This window comes from Rhincodon typus, chromosome 35 (genome assembly GCF_021869965.1).
Source record: "Rhincodon typus isolate 14 chromosome 35, sRhiTyp1.1, whole genome shotgun sequence".
NCBI classification, from domain to species: domain Eukaryota; kingdom Metazoa; phylum Chordata; class Chondrichthyes; order Orectolobiformes; family Rhincodontidae; genus Rhincodon; species Rhincodon typus.
In genome coordinates, this window is record NC_063366.1 from 7,261,145 (window position 1) to 7,277,576 (window position 16,432).

At 38.8% G+C, this 16,432-nt stretch overlaps 1 long non-coding RNA gene across 4 annotated transcripts in view; it reads left to right on the forward strand.

Annotated features, from left to right (window-relative positions):
* Positions 1–16,432, forward strand: part of LOC125487033 — a 37,289-nt gene that overhangs the window by 19,158 nt on the left and 1,699 nt on the right. For 3 of the 4 annotated variants that reach the window (XR_007265604.1, XR_007265603.1, XR_007265605.1), the window contains 2 exons: positions 8,261–14,035; positions 15,814–16,016. This is a non-coding gene — a long non-coding RNA (uncharacterized LOC125487033). The remainder of the gene's footprint in view (positions 1–8,260; positions 14,036–15,813; positions 16,017–16,432) is intronic. The other variant, XR_007265606.1, reaches the window with a different exon arrangement.

Below are 16,432 nucleotides of genomic sequence, written 5' to 3' on the forward strand. Positions count from 1 at the left end.
ATTTCCCTGTCTTGCCAGGACTCCCTTGGTTCCTTGTTGCTATTACAATGGCCTATCAACACTATTCAGATCCTTGCACTAATGCTCAAATCCTGGCAGATCCAGAAGCACAGCCTCTTCTATTAGTGACCCCACAGTTTGCACAGGGACCTAAGCAGGCTGGGCATCCATGAGGCACTGTGGCCCATCAAAAGCTGCAGAATTGTACTCCAGCACAATCTGTAGCCTCCTGGCCTGGCATATCGCCCACTCAACCGTTACTATCAAGTCAGGAGATCAACCCTGGTTCAATGGAGAGTGCAGGAAGGCATACCAGGAGCATACCTGAAGATGAGGTATCAACCTGGTGATTCTACCAAACAGGACTACTTGCACGCCAAACAGCAAAAGTAGTAAGTGTTAGAGCTAAGCAATCCCATAACCAATGGATCAGATCTAAGCTCTGCAGTCCTGCCAAATCCAGTTGTGAATGGTGGTGGACAATTAAACAAATCACTGGAGGAGGAGGCTCCACAAGTATCCACATCCAATTCCAATAATGGAAGAGCACAGCGCATCAGTGCAAAAGATAATGCTGAAGCATTCGCAGCAATCTTCAGCCAGAAGTGCCAAGTGGATGATCCATCTTGGCCTCCTCCAGTGCTCCCCAGCATTACAGATACCAATCTTCTACAAATCCAACCCAGCCAATTACCATCCCATCAGTCTACTCTTGATCAACAGTAAAGTGATGGAACGTGTCATCAACAGGGCTATCAAGCAGCATCTGTTCAGTGACGCCCAGCTTGAGTTCCGCCAGGGCCACTCGGCTCCTGATCTCGTTACAGCCTTGGTTCAAACATGGTCAAAAGAGCTGAATTCTAGGGTGAGGTGAGACTGGCAGCCCTTGACACCAAGGCTGCATTCGACCGAGTGTGGCATCAAGGAGCCCTAACTAAACTGGAATCAGTGGGTATCAGGGAGCAAACGCTCCAGTGGTTGGAGTTGTACCCGACACATAGGAAGATGGTTGTAGTTGTTGGAGGTCAACCATCTGAGCTCCAGGAATCTTTGCAGGAATTCCTCAGGGTGGTGTCCTCAGCTCAACCATCTTCAACTACTGATCAATGACTTTCCCTCCAACATCAGATTAGAAGTGGGAACGTTTGCCAAGGATTGCACAATGTTCAGTGCTATTTGTGACTCCTCAGAAACTAAAACAGTCTGTGTTGAAATGCAACAAGATCTGGACAATATTATGCATTGGGTTGACATGTGGCAAGTGACATTTGAGCCACACAAATACCAGCTGTAACTATCACCAATAAGAGGCAATCTAACCACCACCTCCACTACTTGACATTCAGTGGTGTTACCATTACTGAATTCTCCACTCTCAACATCCTGGGGGTTATCATTGACCAGAAATTCCACTAGATTCACTAGAAACGCAGTAGCTACAAGACCAGGTCAGAAGTTAGGAATACTGTGGCACATAGTTCATCTCCTGACTCCTCAAAGCCTGTCCACCATGTACAAGGCACAAGTCAGGAGTGTGATGGAATGCTCCCCACTTGCCTGGATGAGCGCAGCCCCAAAAACACTCAAGAAGCTTGACACCATCCAGGACAAAGCAGCCTGCTTGATTGGCACTACATCCACTTCCTCCACCATCGACACTTAGTAGCAGCAGTGTGTGCTAAGTACAAGATGCACTGCAGAAATTCACCAAAGATCCTCAGACAGCACCTTCTAAACCCACAACCACTTCCATCTCGAAGTATAAGGGCAGCAGACATATGGGAACACCACCACCTTCAAATTCCCCTCCAAGCCACTCACCATCCTGACTTGGAAATATATCACTGTTCCTTCACTGTCACTGGGTCAAAATCCTGGAATTCCCCTAATGGTGTTGTGGGTCAACCCACAGCAGGTGGACTGCAGTGGTTCAAGAAGGAAGCTCACCACCACTTTCTCAAGGGCAACTAGGGATGGGCAAGAAATGCTGGCCAGCAAGCAATGCCTACATCCCACAAAATGAATAGAAAAAAAACCTTATCTAATGTCATATTTTTGACTTTGTTTTTTTTTAACATTTTGAAATGAATAAAGTGTACAACATAACCACAAAATGGGGAAATTTTGTTTTCAACTCTGGGATGGCTGCATATTTTGTTGTCTGCCCTACTGCAAAAGGTTCATAAAAGAACATCAGTGTTTACAGTAGCTGGACACTGTAGACTGAAACACAAAGTAAAGCAGAATAGGAGTTTATAAACCTCATGTTCTGATTAAATATTAAATATGATGTGTTACATACTGCAGTTCTATATGTAAAGGAAACATTTTGAAGCAGTACAAAACAAGATTTCAAACTGCAATCACTTCATCGTACAGAATTTCAACATTGCTGAATAGACATGTTGCTGACAAGACGAACAATTGGTAATATGTTTCTCCTCTTCAGTATTCAATCCTCACATTGACACCAGCAGTATCACTTGGAACTGGACATTGCAGTTCTGGAGTGGTATGGGAGAAAGGTTCAGCAGCTTCAGCGTAAGTCTTTGAGTTTGCTCCTTGATTACATGATGGAGAAATTGTCTTCAGTGTAGTGGATGAGTTTGTATAGGACCAGTAGCAGGATAACAGGCACTTTGACATTTTCATGTTTAAATTCAGTGCCAGTTACCAGTCATGCCACCAACTACACAAGGGAAAAGCATGGCCTTGCATCAAAGAATTTAGCAGTGGTATCCTCATGTTTGTATAAATTCTCCCTTGTGGTTGTTCGACTATACTCTACTCTTAATCAGTGTTTTCCCTCCATTAAAAGTGTGCCTGTTTCTGTGAAATATTCCTGGAAATTGGAGAGTAGAGATTCCTTTTATTGCATTTTGAGGAATTCAGATTGCTACATCTTATCACAATTGTTTCTCAGCAGCAGTCATGAGTCTGACAATAATTTAATTAAACAACAATGTCTTTAATGGTAAAACTCTTTCTTATACAAAACTGTTGCAATGAATGTGAAGGCTTGGAAGTTGTATGTGTCTGGTGACCTCAGAAGCAAGTTGACCACAAGTAATTAGAATGCTTTAGAATACCTCTCATCTTGAAGCTTTGTTTGGTTACTTTATACTTGATATTTTGTTGTTCTTTAATATTGGTCTATATTTATTCATTTATCATTACCTCTCTGTCTGTTTCAAGATTTTCTAATTATGCAGACCATTAATTTTAAGTATTAAATGACCCAACAAATTCTTAAGTGCTTACTGCCTCAAGCTTAAATACCCAATCTATGCTCCATGTAGTAACCGCTAAAAGGAACTGTCTTCCACCTCTACCCCAAAATCCCCTACACTTAAAATTTTAACAATCCCATTCAGTTCCGTTACAATCTGTGATCCAGCAGAAATCTTATCTTTATATTCCACTAAATCACGCAAACTAACAATTATTCAGCCAGCTTCCAACTCTCAGCACTTTTCCCATATTGGATAATCACTTACAACACACAGATTGTCAACTATTGCAATAACAACTGAAAGAACTGTGGTTGCTGTAAATCAGAAATGGCTGAAAAAGCTCAGCAGGTCTGGCAATGTCTGTGGAGAAAAATCAGAGTTAATGTTTTCAGTCTCGTGATCCTTCCTCAGAACTATTAACAGATTGTTAACTATTTCTTGATTTATACTGTTCACACTTTTAACCAGACTTGTACTAATGGTTAATAAAATTGACACCGTTCACTTAAACTTACTATGGTGACGGTCATTGTCAACCTGTAACCTATTTTACACTTTCAATTCTTACCTAATTTTTACTGTTAACCCTTAGGCTTGTTAGCTTGATTTTATACTGTTCACAGTTAAGTGTTAACCTGATTTAAATTGCTCACTATTATCTATTGACTTGCATCGTACACCATGAACTCTGAACCTTTTTTTTAGTTGTTCAATGTTAGCTGTTCACTTGATTTATACTGTTCACCTGAAACTGCATTACATTTCAACCTGATGTACACTGTTAACTGTTAACCTGAGTTACACTGTTTACTCAGAACCTGCCTTAGAGTGGTAACCTGAATTACATTGTTCAACTATTAAGCTGTTTTACAGTCTTCACAAATGTTAACTCATTATGAACTCGGATGGTGAAGTAAGAAGCATTTTATTTTCTCTAACTGGTAGATTTCGTTACCAAATGTAACCGCATAAGAGTCTGAACACTCTTTGAAAATATTCTCCTGATATGTGCTTATGATGATACTTAATGCACATCTGTACAAGCCATAACCACTATAATATTACAATTCAGATACCATTAACAGATGCCCCACTTTTTTCTTTAAATCAAAAATTGATAATATCCAAGCAATATTTAAAAACAAATTGTGAAGAAGAAAAATATAACTTTCCATATTTCTGAATGCCTTTTCGTGGAACTTCCATTGGCCAATATTTTGCAAGCATTTCTTTCTTTTCTTGTAAAGCAATCCAACTCTAGATGACTTGTGTGGAACTATTTTATTCTGGTGCTTTCCCTCACAAGCAAGATCACTCCCAGAGCTTTTTATTTTTTTTTCCTTCAGTGCATCTCATTCCATGGGATTGATTTTTATATATTTATTAAAAAAGAATAATTTAACTATTCTCATAGTGCCTCTTTAATCAAATGTCCTCTAAAATATTTGAAAAAAATAAAAGCCTATGTGTTAAGATCATAAGCTATAGGAGCAGAATTAAGCTATTCAGCCCATTGAACCTTCTCCACCATTCAGTTGTTGCTCATATGTTTCTCAAGACCATTCTCCCACTTTGTTCCTGTAACCATTGATTCCCTGACTAATTCAGAAGCTATCTTTCTGTATCATAAGTACACTCAATGACATGGCCTTCACAGTTTTCTGTGGCAATGAGTTGAACAGTCACTATACTCTAGCTGAAGAAATTCCACTTCATCTCTGTTCTAAAGGGTTGTTCCTTCATCCTAAGGCTGTACCCCATGTCCTAGTCTTCACTACTAGTGGGAACATCTTCTCCACCTCCACTGTCTCCATAAAATCAAATCCGAAAAAAAACTGTGGATGCTGTAAACCGGGAACAAAAACAAAAGTTGCAGGAAAATGTCAGCAGGTCTGGCAGCATCTGTGAAGCAAGAAAACCTCAGTTCCTTGGTCCAAATCATTAATATGTATGTGAATACATGTGGTGCCAACATTGACCTGTGTGGAGCTCTGCTAGTCACCAGCTGGCACTCTGAAAAGACCTCTTTATCCCTACCCTGCTTTCTGCCAGTCACTTAATCCTGTATCTGTGCTAGCTCCTTGCCACTAACACATGGGCTCTTATTTCACAGCCTCCAATGCGCCACCTTGCCAAAGGCCTTCTGTGATTCCAAATAGTTCACATCCACTAGCTTTCCTTTGTTTAACTTGCTCATTACCTTCTCAACGATTTATGACAGATTTGTCCGGATAACCTCCCCTTGAAAAAGCTGTACGGACTCCGTCCTATTTTGTAATGTAATCCCAAGTACTCCACAATCTCATCCTTAGTAATAGGCTCTAACATCTTACCAGCAACTGAGATCAGGCTAACTGGCCTATAATTTCTTGTCTTCTGCCTCCCTCCTTTCTCAAACATTATACATTAGCCATTTTAAAGTCCTCTGGGATCCTCCCTGATTCCAGTGATTCCTGAATGATCACTACCTGCCATCTCCTTGGGTACTTCCATCAGAATTCTGGTGTGTAGTCAATTTGCTCCTTAAGATTTGTCCATCTTCAGACTTTTCAGCTTCTCCTGTGCCTTCTCCGTGGTTACCACACTCACTTCTGCCCCGACACTCTTGAAGATCTGGTATGTTGCTGGCATCTTCTACCGTGAAAACTGATGCAAAGTATCTGTTCAGTTCCTCTGCCATTTCTTTGTTCCACATTACAACTCTTCCAGCCTCATTTTACAGCAGTCCAATGTCCACTTTTACCTCTTCTCACAACTCTTGGTAGAAATCTAAAAATCTAAAATTGTTTTAACCGCCTTTTCAAAAACTTTTCTTGGTTTCCGTAGCTTCTTAGCTTATGGAGCAGAATTTTCCATTTTCACCCAAAATAAATGAGAAAAGTAACTGCACCTGCACCCTGTCTGGAGGGTTGACATCACAAGCATCACAAAAGAAAAGTATTTTGGATCACCCAAGGCTGAATATTGCATGCATATTTCTATGGATTCATCATTTAATTTTCTTAAAAATTAACTGTGGGCAATTATCATGTCTTTCACTTAACACTTAGGCCCAGTGGAACAAAATGGGCGGCTGGTCTTATCTTTTGTATGCCCAATTCAACTACCCAAGTTCCTTGATTGATCTGTTTCTTCTTTAGATATATAACAGAACTGTATTAGTGAAGGAGGTTGTTTGACCCATTCTATCCACATCTACTCACTGAATGATCAGTTCACTTGGTGCCAATCTCCTGCCTTCACCCAATATATTTGCATTTTTCCCTTTTCTGATGCCAGTCTAATTCCCTATTGAATGTTTCAATTCAACCTGCCTTTGTTGCACGCTGACGTATTCCAGACATTGACCACACTGCATTAAAAACTTTGATTTTTGTATCACACTTGCTTCTTTCACCAATTAGTTTCTCGTTGTGCAATTTTTAATCCTTCCACTAACGAGAACAGTTTCACTTTTATTACTTGATCCAGACCCCGCAAAACCTTGGCTACCACAACCAAATCTCCTGTACCCTTGTATTGTCCAATGAGAATAGTCCTTGTTTTCTCAATTATGGAGATAACAGATGTTACTCATCCCCAGAACAAGTCTAGCCTCCCTAAAGTCATCACATGCTTCCTAAAGCATGGTGCCCAGAAATGTATGGAAGCTGAAGCAGTGTCTTATACAGATTTAACAACTGGCTTGCTTTTGCACTATTTATAAAGGACAGGCCAATATAACGTTCATCAGCCACTTGTTTGTATGTCCTGCCACGACTTGCAATTTATGCACTTGTACAGTTTAGAAGTGGTGCCATTTATTTATGTTGTTGCTCTGAGTTCATCCTACCACTTCATACTTTTTCTGCATTAAATTTAATCTGCCATTTGTCTGCATATTCCACCAACCTGTCCTATATGCTTTTAAGTTGTAAATTATCTTTTATGCAGTTCAGAGCTTATAAGTCTCGTGTCATGCAAATTCTAAATTTGGCTGTTTATATCAATACCTTTCTCTGTGGTCTCCAAACTACAGATTGCAATGAACTGGTCAATTGAAGAATCTGTGAGAAGCTGATCAGTCTCAGTTCCTGTAACACTGTCTGTAAGCTCTGTGAGCACATCAATCATCATACTGCCACATGATTTCTGCTTCCAGACATCGATGCCATGCATAGAGCTTGAGGGTTCTCGTAGGACACAGGAATGCTGCTATGAACCATATGCAATATCTGAGCACTGGAATGAAGTCACTACCACATTAATGACTTGAAGTTTCTACATTTAAGGCAGACAGCAAAATAACACATTATAAAGTTGTAGAATCAGAGGCCTATCTGAAACCTAACCAGGGGCCAGGTGATATCATAATCAAAAAGGTGAGGTGAGTGTGGGGAAATCAGCAAGTGCAGAATTTATATTTGCCTTCAACCAATTTTGTATCATGGATTTAAAAAATATCCAGTCCACTTTTTTTTAATCATACATAGTGCACATCTGTAACCCGATGTGTTCTAAGTTGTAGATTAGTACCCCATACTAACTTCGTGTTCATTTTAGCGAAAAGAAAATCCCTGACTCATGATAGCGAGTTGCAACCCCAGACCATCTAAAAATCAACTGAAATGAGCAAATTCCACACGGATTAGGAAATCAAATTTCTGTTCACAACTGTAAAAGGTAAAAACATCTACCTTATCTGTCATTAAAGTCCATAAGTAATTAGAAAAAAAAAGAAATTTGGAAAGACATCACAAAATGGTATAATAAATTCAGCGATAAATTTCCCTTGAGCAGCATGCTTCAGACAAAAGAAAAGATAATGAGCTGAAGGCTATTTTAAAACACAACAGTCATTTTCTTTTCTAGCCAAGGACCAAACGGTACGGTATGCACTGGATTATTAATTCACATTTGCCAACTTAAGGCGAAACAAAGTAAATAATTCAGAGATGATAGAGTAATTAAAACTGTAATAACTGTGGCCGCTAAGTTAAATACTTTTAAAAACAAAGAAGAAATAAGGAATTGTGTTTTCATTTCAGAGAGTCCGACGTGGTTGGCTCTGGAGAAGACTTTTCTTCGAGGAATTTATTGAAGAGGAATCGTTTTTATTCAGTTAATCAGCTAAGCGGTTGATTTTATTTAAGTTTTGTATGTTTGATGTATACAATTTTAGTATTTTCCATTTTACATTATTTTCTGTAGGTAATGAAAGATGGTTTATTATATATATAAGGTGTTATTGAAACGTCCTTTTTTTAGGCTTAATGTTATTAAGATCATATATGCGGTATAGAGTGAGATAGCTTGTAGAAGATAGCTTGGAAAAGTTATGACCCAGCAAGATTGATCGGATAGATGGGTGACTGTTAGGATAGGTAAGAATATCTCCAATGGCTATTCCTCTACCAAATAGATATTCAGCTTTTGGAACTGTTGAAGGGCATAGTCTCTCTGGGGAAAATGGAAGGGCTAGTCACTTTTTGGACACTTGGAATGATTCTTACGTTAGGCAGCATTTGAGAAGACTTAGTAGAATGATTGTTATAGGGGCCTCTCCTGTCAAAGGCTTAGACAGGAGATTCTGTGGCAGTGAGTGTAAATTTAGGATGGTTTGTTAATTGCCTGGTGCTAGGATTAAGGACGTCTCTAAACGTTTCAAGCATATTGTTAAAGGTGAGATTGAGAAGCCAGAAATTATTGTACACGTTGGTAGGAGTGACATTTTTAGGGAAAAGATCAAAGCAGTACAAAGTGAATTTAACAGGTTAGGCAAAAGATTTTAAAAAAAAAAACCTTAAAAGTAGTAATTTCTGGTTTACTCCCAATGCCAAACGAGGTAGGGAGAAAAAGTTTAGAGGAGACAAATCAATGGCGAAGAGCTTGTGTATTGTTCAGGGATTCAGGTTTTTGGACAATTGGAATGTCTTTTGCGTTAGAAAAGACATGTTCCAAAAGAATGGGTCTAAGTTAAACTGGAAAGGGACCAATATCTTAGCAAGGAGATTAGCTCATTCCATTAAGGGAGACTTTATACTGACAGAGAGGGGGAGTGGGGGAATTCTAAGTAACAGTGTAAACAGAAGGATTGATGAGGAAGGTTCTGAATGTGAGGCGAGCACATCAATTACAAAAGAAAGACGAGAGAGTCAGAGTATGTAGTAATTCTGAAGAACTAAATTGCATTTTTTTTCAATGCAAGGAGCCTTGCAGGCAAAGCTGATGAACTCGGGGCATGTTTAAGAACATGGGATTGGGACACCATAGCTATTATAGAAACTTGGCTGCGAGATGGACAAAACTGGCAATTCCATGTTCTGGGTTTTAGGTGCTAAAGGAACAATAGAAAAGGAGGCAAGAAGTGTGTGTGTGGGGTTGTGTTTTTCATTAAGTAATACATTATTGCTTTAACTAGGGAAGATATTTCTGAAAAATTGTCCACTGAAAATAAGAAAGGAAAGATCACTTTGATGGGATTGTACTGTAGGCGCTCCAATAGTAAGAGAGAAATTGAGAAGCAAATATGTATGGAGATCTCAGATATATATAAGTATAATAAGGTTGTAATAATGACGGATTTTAATTTTCCAAATATTGACTGGGATTGCCATAGTGTTGAAGGTTTGGATCATGACAAGTTTGTCAAATGTGTTCAAAAAAAGTTTTCTTTGTCAATATGTGGATGCTCTTACAAGAGAAGGAGCAAAACTAGAGCTTCTTTTGGGCAATAAGGCAGGGAAAGTGACTAAAGTAAATGTGGTGGAACACTTTGGGTCTAGTGATCATAATTCTATTAGTTTCAAAATGGTTATGGAAAAGGATAAGCCTTCCATAAAAGTTAGAGTTTTTAATTGGAGTAAGGCAAATATCAGTGGTATGAGACAAAAGTTGATTGGAGTAGACTGTTCGCAGGCAAAAGGAAGTTTGACAAGTGGGAGACGTTCAAGAGTGTGATGACAAGAGTTCCTGTTGAGTGCAAGGTAAGGCTGGTAAGATTAAGGAACAATGGATGAATAAGAATATTGAGGTTCTAGTCAAGAATAAAAGAGAATCTTATTTCTGATATAGACTACTTGATTCAATTGAATCTCTTAATCAATATAGTGTATGGGCATTGTTAAGAGACAAATCAGGAAGACAAAGAGGGGCTATGAGATAACATTGCCAGATGAGGTTAAGGATTAATCTACAGAGATTCTACAAATACTTTAAGAACAAGAGGGTAACCAGAGAGAGGGCAGGGCCTCTTAAAGATCAAAGACGTCATCTTTGTGTTGAACCCCTGGAGATGGGAGAGATATTAAATGTATATTTTGTGCCAGCTTTTACTGTGGAGAAAGAAATGGCACCTAGAGAATGCGGAGAAAGAAATGGTACCTAGAGAATGCAGAGAAATAAACATTGACGTTTTCCACAACCTTCATGAAAAAAGAGGAATTTTGGGAGCTCATAGAGAATATAAGGGTAGATAAATCTCTGGGCCCTGAATGTGTGGGAAGTAAGGGAGGAAATTACTAGACCCTTTGCAAAAATATTTGCATCATCTGTAACTACAGGTGAAGTGCCTGATGACTAGAGGGTGATTCATGTTGTACCTTTGTTTAAGAAAAGTTAAATGGAGAAACTGGGGAACTATAGACCTGTGAGTCTGACTTAAGTTGTGGGTAAATTGTTGAAGGTGAATATAAAAGATAGGATTTATGGACATTTAGAGAGGCAAAAATTGATTGGGGTAGTCAGCGTGGTTTTTTTTTTGTGAGGAAAATCGTGTCTCTCAAACTTGATTGAATTTTTTGAGGAAGTTACCAAAAAGGTTGATGATGGCAGAGCAATAGACAAGGTTCTGCGTGGTAGGCTAATTAGTAAAGTTAGGATTCAGGGTGAGCTTGTCAATTGGATATGTAATTGGCCTAACGGCAGGAGTGAGAGTAATGGTGGAGGGTTGCTTTTCGGACTGGAGGCCTGTGACCAACAGTATTCCACTGGGATTGGTTCTGGATCCTCTTTTGTCATTTTATATAAATGATTTGGATGAGAATATAGGAAGGTATGGTTAGTAAGTTTGCAGATGACACCAAAATTAGTAGCACAGTTGACAGTGAAGAACGTTATCTAAGATTACAAAGGGATCTTGATTAAATGGGCTCAAAAATGGAGGAATGAGTTCAATCTGAATGAATATGAGGTGTTGAATTTTGGTGTAACAAACAAGGGCAGGACTTATATAATTAATGGTAGGGCCTTGGATAGTGTTTTAGAACAGAGGGATCTAGGGGTGCAGGTACATAATTTTTTCTTCAAAGTTTGCATCAAATATACACACAGGGTGTTTAAAAAGGCTTTTGGCATGCTTGCTTTCATTGCTCAGTCCTTTGAGTATAAAAGTTGGGACGTTATGTTGAGGTTATACAGGAAATTGGTGAGGCCTTTTCTGGAATACTGTGTCCCGTTCTGATTGCCCAGTTATAGGAAGAATATTATCAAACTGTACATGGTTCAGAAGAGACTTACCAGGATGTTGCCTGGCATGGAAGGCTCGAGTTATAAAGATAGGCTGGAACTTTTTTCACTGGAGTGTAGGAGGTTGAAAGGCAACCTGATAGAAGTTTATAAAATAATGAGGGCTATAGATAGAGTTGATGGTAGTTGTCTTTAGATGGGGAATTTCAAAACTAGGGGACACACTTAAGGTGAGAGGAAAGAGATTTTAAAAAAAAAAACAAGGCAATTTTTTACACAAAAGATGGTTTGTGTGTGGAATGAACTTTCTTAAGTAAGTGGTGAATGCAAGTATAATTACAACATTTAAAAGGCATTTGGATAGATACATGAGTGGGAAAGCTTTGGAGGGGTATGGGTCAGGAGCAGGCAGGTGGGACTAGTTTAGTTTGCGATTATGTTCAGCATGGACTGGTTGGACTGAAGAGTCTGTTTCCATGCTGTATGACTCTGACTTTAAGAAATAACAATACCAATCCAGACCATGTCGCTTGGTGCTTCTGTCACAGCAAGATGAGTGAAGTATTTGAAGACATTTTTCAGCATCAGCAGAAGAGCCTAATGCACGTTGCAAATCCCAGTGACTAAACTCTGTAATTCTGGAAAGTGGTTGCTGCTTAAGCCTGCATTGCCACTCCAATTGGACAATTCACCATGCAAAAATCTCCTAAAGGCTGTGCTGGAGAAACAGGAGAAAAGGTTCACTTTAAATGATGAAGGACATGCAACCAAAATAATGACTCTCCTGTAAACTACAGCTCAGTTGGCCTTAACGCTAACTGTATCAGGTCCAGATGCTAGGATGCTCAGCATGGGGACCAAAAAGCTGTCCTACTGCCAATGCCCCCACATAACAGCAATCCCTCTTCCCACCTTATGTATCAAGTTGTATCAATATGTGTAAAATCAGATATGATCTTTATAGGATATATCTATCATTAATATTGTGATGCATCTATAAAATGGATTGTGCATGTATCAGTGTTCTATGTATCTCTTTGTTGCTTATCAACATAAAGTGTGCTTGTGTGTCTGTGTTGTATATAAAATGTCATTGAGAAATAAATAGGAAAAGCATTTTTCTTCCTGAATGATGTCAGATTTAGACAGGTGAACAACAAATAGAAACCCATTTAAAGAGATATTTATCAAGCTAAGTCATAAGGTGAATGTACAAGCATCAGAAAAATAATTAAACTAGAAAAAAATTTAAAGAATTGCCTGAATTTTATTGATGCATTAATTCAATTGCCCCTGGTGGCTTGATGGCTGGGATTTGGTGCTTTCACCTCCATGTCCCACATTTGATTCCTGGTCAGGGAATGCTATTTTACTATAAAGGTTTACCTTGACCTATTAACTGCTTCTAATAATGAAGGTTCGGTGTCGCCATCACAATTGATAGATATGATTTGTTGCACACCGAGGAAAATATTTCTAAAATGACCATGGACCTATCGCAAGGCAGGTGAAGTTCGTATCTAACTGTTACACCATGAAAACTTGGACCCGTCTGACTTCGTGTCAGACAAGAAGAAGCTGAAGAACAGTTGCTCATCTGAACAAATATTTCACCGTTCAGACCATACAAGTCACAAAACAATATCCATTGGCAGTCACTCAACTACTGAAGGAACTTGCAAATGCTGGTTCCTGGATCTTTGGAATCAGGCCATTCTCCCTCAGATGAAATTGGTTGTAAATACTGACTTAGGAGAAACACCATTTCAGTTCCATGAATGTGGTGAGTTTTCTTTGGGCCATGAATTTCCACTTGTCACTGACACAAATGCTCAAAATGTGACATTCATGGACAAATTCGACACCTTTCTCCTGTGATAAGTTAGTGATACACAGGCACAGACACTACTGGAAAGGGTTACTCGGAGATTCTGATTTTGCATTTTTCAATTAGGGTAATTACAAGAAGGGTAAGTTAATTATTAAATGAGGGTGAAATATAACTTGTATGGCTCAGCATCAGGATTGTTAACTTTCTCAAACATCACTCACATTAGCAACAGAAATAACCCATAGGAGATTGGAGGTTTCAAACATACATTGAGCCAATTTCCAGTTCCAATTAATTACTTTGGAGCCAATATCTCAATAGGTTTAATGACCCTTTTGGTGATGTTTGTGTGTTTTTTATTAAATTTTACTCAACTGATATTTACAAAATGCCTGCTTTGTACCTTTCAGAATAGCTGCAGACCTGGGAAAGTTTGTGGTTCTTTTTCTTCCAGTCAAAGTGCACAACACAAAACTGTGCATTAATAAACTTAAACAGGGAAAACTGGGAGTGATTTCACCACAAGGTGAGATTCAAACATTTGCATAAATTGCTTGTGCCATAAGACTTCTGCTTTTAAGTTCACCAAAAACAACATGAAATGCTTATAGTGTATACAGTACATGGAAACTTTCTAATTCTGCTCTTGATAGACATGTCCATTTCCCCATGGACAACCACTGTTGTCTCTATCTTCTGTTGCTTTATCTGCTATGAATATGTGTTATGTCCTGAAGTCAACACTCAGGTTTGCTACAGTAGTTAGAAATACTCAGATCAGTTTGTTTCACTTTACTGGACAACTTCAGAATCCATATTCCAATGTGTTACCCAATGCAAAGATGTTTTGACATTCTCCATGACCTGTGACAGAATTCTGACCCTAAGGTTTGGACCCTCACCCTTATCCTGTTGTCTGTGTCCAGGATGTCACTGAGTAGCTAGAGAGGGCTGTAAGGTTAGGGAGATCCATATTAGTATCATTAAAAAACTTACGTTGCAGGAGATTTCAGGGATCTCCAAGAGGAAAGAACAACAGAGAAAAGTGGTCACCTTTGCATTACTCCAGATAACGTGCAATTAACTGTAGAAGTAGTTATGGAGAAACAATGTGTGGCAGGATTGATAATACAAAAAGGAGGCCAATAAATTCTTAAGATATTGAAGTGGTTCCAGGTCACATTAGACATCTACTGACTGAATAGGTTATACCTGAACAGAACTGGGAATAATATTCCAGCAAGGTACTTTAAACTGCTATTGCAGGGGGTTTAAATTAATTTGGCGGAATGTTGCTAACGAGGATGCAAGAAAGGGAAATAACAAAACAATTAACTTGAAAGCACAGGTGACATCAGCGAAGGAAACAAAAAACATTCAGTGGCATCAGTCATTTGAGAACAATGGCAAACAGTATTTCCTATGGGGCATATGGATGAACATGTTTAAGTGTGTATACTAGAGAGGATATTGTGCCACTGCTGGGAAACACGTGGGAACATGCTGTCATTTGGAACAACAGTGAGATGATTTAAAAATTGGCAACTGAAAATTCTTGGATAACATATGGCCAAGGTAGACTGGGAGTAGACAAATGAGACAAAATGACCATATTGATTAATGTGACAATGCTGGAAGAAAAGGATGATTCGACCATATAATCTATTTCCTTAAATTGAGGAAACACTAGATTTGCAAAACAAAACTCGGTATAAAACAAAATAAAGCAAACCAAAATTATAGACTAGGAATTGGTGAGAAAGGCATGCAGGAACGGTTTTGCAAAGAAGTTACCGAGAGACAACTATACCATAGATTAATGTAGTTATTCAAAGTAAATTAGTATAACAATAGCATGAATAAAGTAAAATAAATGAAGTAAAGCAAAGGAGTATTCAGAAGCATGTTCTGTATCATTCTGTTGCCAGTCAGGGTCTCGGATTGAGGTATTTCAGTGGGTCACAAGTAAGTAAATGGAGGTTGAATAAACATCATTAATGGAATAGTCATCGTTGTATCACGTGGTTTAGACATCTATGGAAAAGGAAAAGGGAAAATCCAAATGGAAACTCCTTTTTGATGGAAGGAAAATTGTAAGGATACAAAGCAAACAGAATGGTGAGAGTTGGATGAACACAGCAGGCCAAGCAGCATCATAGCAGCAGGAAAGCTGATGTTTCGGGCCTAGACCCTTCTGGTGTTCCCATGTGTCTGCTTCCCTTACCCTTCTAGCTGGAAGTGGTCGTGGGTTTGCAAGGTGCTTTCTAAAGATTCTTTGTTAATTTATGCAATTCATCTTTGTAGATAGTATGCACTGTTACTACTGACCATCAGTGTTGGAGAGAATGATTGCTTGTGGATGTGGTGCCAATCAATTGAACAACTTTGTCATGGATGGTTTCTGGCTTCAGTGTTGTTGGAAATGCACTAATCCAAGCAATGGGAGTATTTCATACACTCCTGAATTGTGACTTGTAGATGGTGGACAAGGTTTGGTGAATCAGCAGGTGAGTTATTTGCAGCAGTATTCCTAGCCTCCGAGCTGCTCTTGTAACCATTGTGTTTGTGGTGAATCCAGCTGAAGTTCTATGAACCCTGAGGATATTGATAGTGAGGGATTCAGTGACTGTTACACCAGTGAATGTCAAGCATCAGAGGTTAGATGGTCTTTTATTGAAGATGGTCATTGCCCAGCATTTGTGTGTTGCAAATATTACATGCCACTGTTCTCTATGATAGCTTATGTTAGGTTCATATAGTTTGAAGTGTGCAAGCAATGTTAGAAAAGCTAATATAAAATATTTCAACATAGATAGTACTTAAATTATACAGAATATATTTAAAATCTATGCTCACAATAAACAGGGGGAAGTAGTGAAAAATCCTTATATACGCAGTCAATATTAGACCGTCAACAATGATT